Genomic DNA, 9,425 nt, shown 5'->3' on the forward strand with positions numbered 1-9,425 from the left:
GAAATTTTTCAGTTATGACTCTGCTTGCTCTGTTGTTGAACCGGTGTCCTCATCCTGACCCAGCTAATTTAGTTTACTTGTAGATCCCATGTCCTGCCCCTCCCCCATCAGAAGCAGTGCAGCATTAGGGATATCACCATCTTCTTCAGGCAAAAGGCATGCAGGATTCTATAAGAAACTTTTAACCGTTAAAGGGACTCTATAGTCACCATATAAAAGCAAGAAAGACAGGTCCCCCAGCCTTCCTTCTTGCTTTTATATGAACTTTCATTAATTAAAAAAAAAAAAAATCCATGTTTTTATATTAAAAACTTACCTCCGTTCCAGCGCCGAGCTCCCCGCTAGGCCGCGCCCCCTTTTTCGTCAAAATGACGAAATCGCGGGGCCCAATGGGACGGCTTCGCGCTGGACCAATCGCGTTCTTCATAGAGCGGCATTGAATGCCGCCCTATGAAGAACCTTAGCGCTTTACCGCGCATGTGCGCGGAATGCGCGTTCGCGAGCTGAGCTGTCTGACTGACAGCTCAGCTCGCTTTCTAAAATTATCAATAAGGGGGGGGACCTACTGTCCCCCCCCGGCCCCCACCCCTGTGCGGCGGGTGGGGGCCCTAAAATTATCAATGAGGGGGGGACCTACTGTCCCCCCCCGGCCCCCACCCCTGTGCGGCGGGTGGGGGCCCTAAAATTATCAATGAGGGGGGGGACCTACTGTCCCCCCCCCGGCCCCCACCCCTGTGCGGCGGGTGGGGGCCCTACAATTATCAATAAGGGGGGGACCTACTGTCCCCCCCGGCCCCCACCCCTGAGCGGCGGGTGGGGGCCCTAAAATTATCAATGGGGGGGGACCTACTGCCCCCCCCGGCCCCCACCCCTGAGCGGCGGGTGGGGGCCCTGAAATGATCAATAAGGGGGGGGGACCTATTATCCCCCCCGGCCCCCACCCCTGTGCGGCGGGTGGGGGCCCTAGAATTATCAATAAGGGGGGGGACCTATTGTCCCCCCCGGCCCCCACCCCTGAGCGGTGGGTGGGGGCCCTAAATACAAAGGGGGGGGGACCCTAGTTAACCCTCCCCCCCCCCCCCAAAAAAAAATATCTCCCTACCTACCCCCCTCACCCTAAAAATAATGAGGGGGGACCATTAACTAAAAACCTGTAAAAAAGAAAAAATGAGATAAAATCAACTTACCATTCGATGTTTTCTTTCTTCTAAAATCTTCTTTCTTCAGCCCCAAAAAAGGCCAAATAAAAATCCATAATAACCGACGCAATTAAAAAAAAAAAAAAAAAAAAAAACGAGCGCAAAAAAAAATAATCCATCTTCACCCATGGAGGGCTCCGCGCTGACTGAGCTCCGCAGGGTGGGGAAGGCTTATAAAGCCTTGCCCCGCCCTGCAATTAGGCTAAGAACACTCTGATTGGTGGGTTTGAGCCAATCAGAGTGCTCTTTGTCATTTTACAAGCGTGGGAAAGTTCTTTGGAATTTTCCCACGCTTGTAAAATGACACAGAGCACTGTGATTGGATGGATTTCAAGCCATCCAATCACAGTGCTCTGTGTCATTTTACAAGCGTGGGAAAGTTCTTTGGAATTTTCCCACGCTTGTAAAATGACACAGAGCACTGTGATTGGATGGATTTCAAGCCATCCAATCACAGTGCTCTTTGTAATTTTACAAGCGTGGGAAAGTTCTTTGGAATTTTCCCACGCTTGTAAAATGACACAGAGCACTGTGATTGGATGGATTTCAAGCCATCCAATCACAGTGCTCTTTGTCATTTTACAAGCGTGGGAAAGTTCTTTGGAATTTTCCCACGCTTGTAAAATGACACAGAGCACTGTGATTGGATGGGTTTCAAGCCATCCAATCACAGTGCTCTGTGTCATTTTACAAGCGTGGGAAAATTCCAAAGAACTTTCCCACGCTTGTAAAATGACAAAGAGCACTCTGATTGGTTTAAACCCACCAATCAGAGTGTTCTTAGCCTAATTGCAGGGCGGGGCAAGGCTTTATAAGCCTTCCCCACCCTGCGGAGCTCAGTCTGCGCGGAGCCCTCCATGGGTGAAGATGGATTATTTTTTTTGCGCTCGTTTTTTTTTTTTTTTTTTTTTTTTAATTACGTCGGTTATTATGGATTTTTATTTGGCCTTTTTGGGGCTGAAGAAAGAAGATTTTAGAAGAAAGAAAACATCGAATGGTAAGTTTTTTTTATCTCTTTTTATTATTTTTTTTTTTTACAGGTTTTTAGTTAATGTTCCCCCCCTCATTATTTTTAGGGTGAGGGGGGTAGGTAGGGAGATCATTTTTTTTTGGGGGGGGGGGGAGGGTTAACTAGGGTCCCCCCCCCTTTGTATTTAGGGCCCCCACCCACCGCTCAGGGGTGGGGGCCGGGGGGGACAGTAGGTCCCCCCCTTATTGATCATTTTAGGGCCCCCACCCACCGCTCAGGGGTGGGGGCCGGGGGGGGACAATAGGTCCCCCCCTTATTGATAATTTTAGGGCCCCCACCCGCCGCACAGGGGTGGGGGCCGGGGGGGGACAATAGGTCCCCCCCTTATTGATAATTGTAGGGGCCCCACCCGCCGCTCAGGGGTGGGGGCCGGGGGGGGACAGTAGGTCCCCCCCTTATTGATAATTTTAGGGCCCCCACCCGCCGCACAGGGGTGGGGGCCGGGGGGGACAGTAGGTCCCCCCCCTTATCGATAATTTTAGGGCCCCCACCCACCGCTCAGGGGTGGGGGCCGGGGGGGGACAATAGGTCCCCCCCTTATTGATAATTTTAGGGCCCCCACCCGCCGCACAGGGGTGGGGGCCGGGGGGGGAAGGAGAGTAGGTCTCCCCCCCCCCCTTCAACCACTATTGTGGACAGTAAGCGTCCCTGTGGGTTCGGGCTTCAGCTGTCAGCTGAAGCTGTCAGCTGAAGCCACGCCCACAGCAGTGCTGACAGGCTATCAGCACACAAAGCGCGTTCACAGTGCTTTGTGTGCTGATAGCCCGTCTGATGCATTCACCCAGAATGCATCGGACGAGAGGCCTTTTTAGGGCCTCTGAACTCGGAAGTCCCTCTGGTGGCCGTCTGATTGACTGCAACAAGAGGTGTTCCAAGCTTCCAATGTAAACACTGCATTTTCTCAGAAAATACAGTGCTTACAAGAAAAAGGCTCCGGGTAGCTGTAGCACTCACCTGAACAACCTCATTAAGCTGAAGTTGTTCAGGTGACTATAGTGTCCCTTTAAGCACATCCTACTATTTAGACTGTAAAACCCCACAAAGTCCAAATTGCCCCAATTGTTTGGTAGGTCTCCAATTTTTATGTTTTCAGGCGAGGTGTGACAGCTGCACCCTGGGAGGGCACTGCTTGCTTGAAGAACAGCTCTTTTCGTGGGCTTGGCTCCATCCTCTTCAAATTGCTGGAATGCATGTAAGATGCCCGTGTTCCACGCTTATGTAACTACTGCCCAGTTTGTGCAAAAAATGGCATAGATGCACTAGGAGGCACTACCTGGAGATTTTGGATTGCACATTCGCGGCAGAACATACAACTGGGGCATTTGTCCATCTTCTGAAAGGAGTGTCAGAGTCTAAAAGCAACTCTCCTCCCCTATGAACCATAAAAAGCAGGAAAATCCCTCATGGCCCAGCTCTTAGAGATAATTGGTTAAGCACTCACATGTTTGTTTCTCCCAGACACAAAGGCACCAGGGCGGGATCATTGTAATGTTGAATAAGGACCCAATGCTAGGGTTCGTGTATAAATGGTTGTGTTGGTGACAATACAATCAGAACTACCTGCATTAAGTCTCAATTAATGTATAACACTGCTATACACTATAGCAATATTGCGAGATATAATCACTGACCACTGCGCTGAATGAGATACTTCGAAGGGGAAAGGAGAGCCTTGGTGGCGATAAGTGGTCCGCCACAAATGTTATGAACAATGCAAACGAAAGAGCAGGCTTTGCGAGGTGGCAAAGATAGCTAATTTAAAATATATCATCTTCCATACCTAGTTAAACAAATCTCCATATGTTAAGCAGTCATTATTTGTAATATCATTGAAATTGCTTTATTAACAATATAGAAAATGTTCTCCATACTTACCGTAATTTTCTTTTCCTGGCTATAATTCATGGCAGCATCACTAATGGGTTAGCTCCGCCCCTAACAGGAACAGGACAGGAAACAATTAATCAATTATAACCAGACTATAGGTATAAAAGGTCCCTCCTCCCTCTAACCCACAGTCTAGTATAAAGCTAAAAAAAATTATTTGGGAGGTTTTCTGATGCTGCCATGAATTATAGCCAGGAAAAGAAAATTACGGTAAGTATGGAGAAAATTTTCTATATTCCTGGCCATTCATGGCAGCATCACTAATGGGTAATACCCAAGCTCCGTAATCAAGTGAGGGTGAATAAAAACGAGACTCCAATATCATGCTGCAAAGGAGATTTATTCATGAGAGAGGACAAAACCCCTCTACCGAAGGATGATGAGGAAGAGACCACATCCAGTTTGTAATGTTTGATGAAGGTTATAGGTGATGACCAGGTGGCTGCCCTGCATATGTCATCAGAAGGAACCTCTGCCCAATTAGCCCAGGAGGTGGCCAATGCTCTCGTAGAATGGGTCTTTATCTTTTCCGGAGGAGAGAGATTTTTGAGTTTATATGCCATTTTTATGGTGTTTGAAACCCAATGTCTCAAAGTAGCTGTAGAGGCCGCCTCCCCTTGTCTGTATCCTGACGGGATAATAAACAATTGCTGCGATTTTCTAAATCTGTTTGAGACCTCTATATATTTCATTACACATTCTCTCACATCCAACTGATGGAGTTTAACTTCTTCCGCAGAAGAGGGGTTTTGGTAAAAAGATGGTAGAACCACTTCTTGAGCCAAGTGAAAACTAGAAACCACCTTAGGTAGGAATTCCATTCTAGGTCTTAGGATAATTCTATCATGGAAAACCTGAACGTGATTTGGATCACTGGAGAAGGCTTGAATTTCAGATATTCTTTTTGCTGTAGTGATTGCCACCAAGAACAAGGTCTTGTATGTCAGATTAATAATACCCAACTCATCCAACGGAGCAAAGGGGGTTTCTGACAAAACATCCAGTACCAAAGGAAGATCCCAAGGAGAAGCATAGTTTCTAGATGAAGGTCTTATGCGTATAGCTGCCTTAAAGAACCCCCCGATGGCTGGGGACCTCCAGCCACTGTATTCTGCTTCCTTTTTGCAACTGCCGTAAACCGCGGTGTTCCTGGCCGCATACCTCATTTCGTGGTGATCCTCCGAGGCATGTGGTCGTGCCTGCTACTCCTCCGTGACCTCTAGTAATCTGGTCGACTCCACTCTCCATCCTGGAAGCAGGGGTCAATAAGGAAGGGGCTCTCCACAGGCAAGGAACCCAGTCGTCTCGTGGGCTAAGTCTTTGTGGCAGCCTAGTCCGCCACGCCGTGATTTCCGCCGCTCCTGCAGCTCCAATTGCAGTCCTCCAATGCTCCTGAATGCTTGCCACACCATGGTCCGTCACAACTGCCCGGACACTGGCGATGAAGGCCTCGACATCCTGGTCCCCGTCAATGGCACCGGAAAGACAAAGGAGAAACTCCACACCAACGTGTTGCAGCAACAACAGGTAGGTGGGAATTAAGTTAAAAAAAAACCTTTCCCTAAAATGGCTGCTATTTATGTGGCTATAGGCCACCTGTCACGGCTCCCGTCTCGCCGCATGGCGCATTTGCGCCCGACCAGCACCATCATGCCGACAAGCTGAGCTTACCTGCTCAGCAGCGAGCCGGGAACCGCTCCTCCGGATCTTCCAGGCAGTTTGCCCAAAACAAAGATGGCGCCGACCATGCAGTCGTGGCCATCAATGACTCCGCTCCCCAGGGTTATACGAACGTGCGTGTGACTTCACGACGCCCATGCACACGCACGTTCTGGGGTTAGAGGTCACCCTTTGACCAATTGCAGTCTAGGGAGCGATAAATAAATCCCTGAAGCTTCCCAGTTCTTTGCACTGTCCTGGTTCCCGAGAGTGTGTTTGCCATTGCTGTTATTGTTATATCCGGTATTTTGACCTTGGCTATTCCTGACTACTTTGATTTCTGGTTCCCCTGACTTGGCTTGTTTAACTGTATTTGTGTATTTCTGGCTTCTTTGACCTCGGCTATCCCTTGACCATTCTCTTTCTCTAACGTATTAGTCCGGCCATTCTAAGGACCGGTTTATGTTCTATTCTTTCTGTTCTTTCTATGTAGATGTTACATAGTTCTATGTGCTGGACCACACTAGCAGTCGTGACACCACCCCTTTCCTAATTCTATAATCCACTCCCCCTTACCCTTATGCCTGCCTCCTAGTTAAGTCAAGGCCCACTCCACTTAGCTGTTCCCTGGGCTTCAATCTCGCTGAAGCATTAAATACACACTTTTGGCTAATATTGAAAATGTCCCCCTAAATCTACAAGTGGCTACAGCTATGGTGCCAATTATATAAATGGCAGAATTGAGCAGTGAGGCTGCAGAAACATGATTGTACAGTCAGTCTGATAAAGTGGAAGTCCAGGGGGGTGAGGCCGGACCGCCGAGCCGAGCGGTCGCAGGGAAGAGCAGCTCCTGCATAATATGGCCTACCCACGTTATAAATCGTGATTTTCACGGACCCAGGCGACCAACAACCGTGATCGGCAACACAGACGGGCTACAGGAGCGGGGAGATGCTTGCTCCCTGAATTCTAGTCCCCCGGAGGAGGTTTCCCTGTAGCATTTAACGGGATCCAGCCTGGCGGTGAGTGGAGTGGACGGCCGCCGCTCCACTATCCTGCCCAACGGAGCACGTCATGCACGAGACCCAACGGCGATTCCGGTCCTGAACCCCCCCCTCCGGACCGGGGGAGTGATCCCGGTCCATGCCCCAAAACTGAGATCGGAGGCATTACCAGACCACCGTGCAGGCCCAGGGCCAAGATGGCGGGGGCCACGTGTGCGAAGACCAACCTGCTGAACCCGAGCCAGAGAGCAGATACAACCTGGCATGGCACACAAGGCTGCAACTCACACCACAAAGCGGTGCCCAAGCCCAGAGAATCACCGGGTGCAAAGCCCTGCAGACCCTGCTCGATACACTGCTCACGTGGACGGGGCTGCCCACGAGACCGCTCGCCCTTCTTCTGGGCTGGGCGCTCACCAAGAGGAACCCCTCTGCAGCCTGCCATACACCCTGGGAGAAGATTGGGATCGGAACCCAGGGCCCACGATCCTGCTGATGGGATCAATGGCATAAGGGAGCGAGCGCCTAAAAAGGCCTCAGGCCGAAGGCTAGTGGCATCCGAACGCAGTACCACCACAACAACTGGGAAAAATGGAGGACGGGTGACATCCACCTCGAGACACAACAGCGTACCCGGTGGAGTATGAAGACGAGCAGGGGGAAACTACCACGTACCCTGGACTTGGGCCAAAATCTTTGAAACAGCCGGACGCAACATCTTTGTACATTGACTTGGTCTGACCGATAGACTAGCCGCACACACCTTGGGGCGCAGCTGGCAGGAACTATGCTCATCGGGACATACGGGCATGCAATACTGGGCAGCCTGCAGCACCAAGCGGGACATTAATACTCGAAGCACTTACCGTGTATAATTTCTTTGCCCATACTAAAAGGCGAGACTTTAATTTTTGCTAAATTTGATGGCCCCTTCATAACCTTTGGTGTTGGGCAAGATCCAACAAAGTTTAGTCTGTACAAGTCACAAGGTGCCGGTCTTAACGCTCCTGCCCTACCAATGTCACGTATGTGTGGCTATACGAGTCTAAGGGGCGATGTTATCTAGCCCTCATATCTAGCTTACATCTAAGCATATACTCAGCAACTCGTACCAGCATATTATGCCTTGTTATGTCTTCCTTGCCTCCCGGCCACTTAATCATTGGCTTCTGCATAGCATAGTATATATTTGACGTGTACTTAACTACAGACCTGATTCCCGGGGCCAATACTATAAACATGTGTACCTTCTATGTAATCGACTAGCATTTCCACAGGGCCAACTGCATGATACCTAGCATGTACCCAAACAGACACAACACAAGTAATCGGAGTTGAACCCTGTCCAGCATGTAACCTAATCTTAACTATCACCAAAGCAACCTTATCTTTAACAATGTTTAGCCTATTTTACATGACCCATCCAAGTTGCGTATATGTCCTTTTTTTTTACCTCATAGAGAGGCTTTGGTGATCTGCTTAAGGCTCTCTATTTTATTATAAATGCTTTACTCTTGTTAGTAATCTTATCGCATGCTTAAAAATATAAAATGAGGCAGTTCCTCATGAGAGATGATGTACTGTATTGACGTGACCCCAAGCTGTATTAAAACCGTACACCCCCTCTTTATTCTGTACCCCATTTAACAAATGCCTCAATAAAAGAAAGATTGACAAAAAAAAAAAGTGGAAGTCCATACTTCTGCATTATCATACCAATTCATAATAGGTTTAAAGAATATTAATTGACTTCCAGCCATTAGCTGACCCTCTCAGCCAATGAATACTGTTTAAACCTAATACAAGTTGGTACGATAATGAGGAATTATGAACTTCCACTTTATCAGACTGAAACAATCGATAAGCATCCAACACAGCAAGGTAAGAGTCAAACATTCATAAACCGTTCATAAACCACCGGCAGACAGTATCCAGGAACTCCTCGGGACAGTAGTGGTTATAGTGCCTAGATTGATTGATACAATAAAAATATTAGGTTTACTGTCTGTATCATGAATAAAGGTGAAACCTCTTTGCCAGTGACTATCTTTTAGTCATTACATTCTCTGCAACCTCATTACCAAACGGATTATTTATTTCCTATGGAGGACTGAAGAACTTGACTGGCCACTTTTGAGTAACAGATGAAAGGCATTTTTTTGTGGCATCTTCAAAACTTATATGTAAGATGGTATGTAGACCGAGTCCATCCCCTTTACATGAGAGATTGTGGGCAGTGGAGTACACTGCCTGTGTTTTTTGTGATAAGATATTTTCCATTTTGCAATCTCTCCTGGGGAGTGCTTCTGTCCAGACCCAAGTGTGGCCCTGTTTAACAGCATGCCAAAATGATTTAAGCTCTCTCAACATTCCTTGAAACTGGCAGATAGAATTGTCTGTCTAAAGCCAACATTTGATGTCTATATTACAACATACAAACTAAAATGCATTCCAAAATCATACACTGATGTGGAACATTACAATGAATAAATATATAATCAAAATTTAATATTGGTGTGGGTTTCTATTTTTCACGCTTACCCATCAATATCCTAGGAGTTTTAATATATTTACTTATGCCCTATTTTTAAAAAAAACGGCTCCGATAAGCCAGCGCAACAAACGAGCATTTACTCGGCACCTACA

This window comes from Pelobates fuscus, chromosome 9 (genome assembly GCF_036172605.1).
Source record: "Pelobates fuscus isolate aPelFus1 chromosome 9, aPelFus1.pri, whole genome shotgun sequence".
In the NCBI taxonomy this organism is placed as follows: domain Eukaryota; kingdom Metazoa; phylum Chordata; class Amphibia; order Anura; family Pelobatidae; genus Pelobates; species Pelobates fuscus.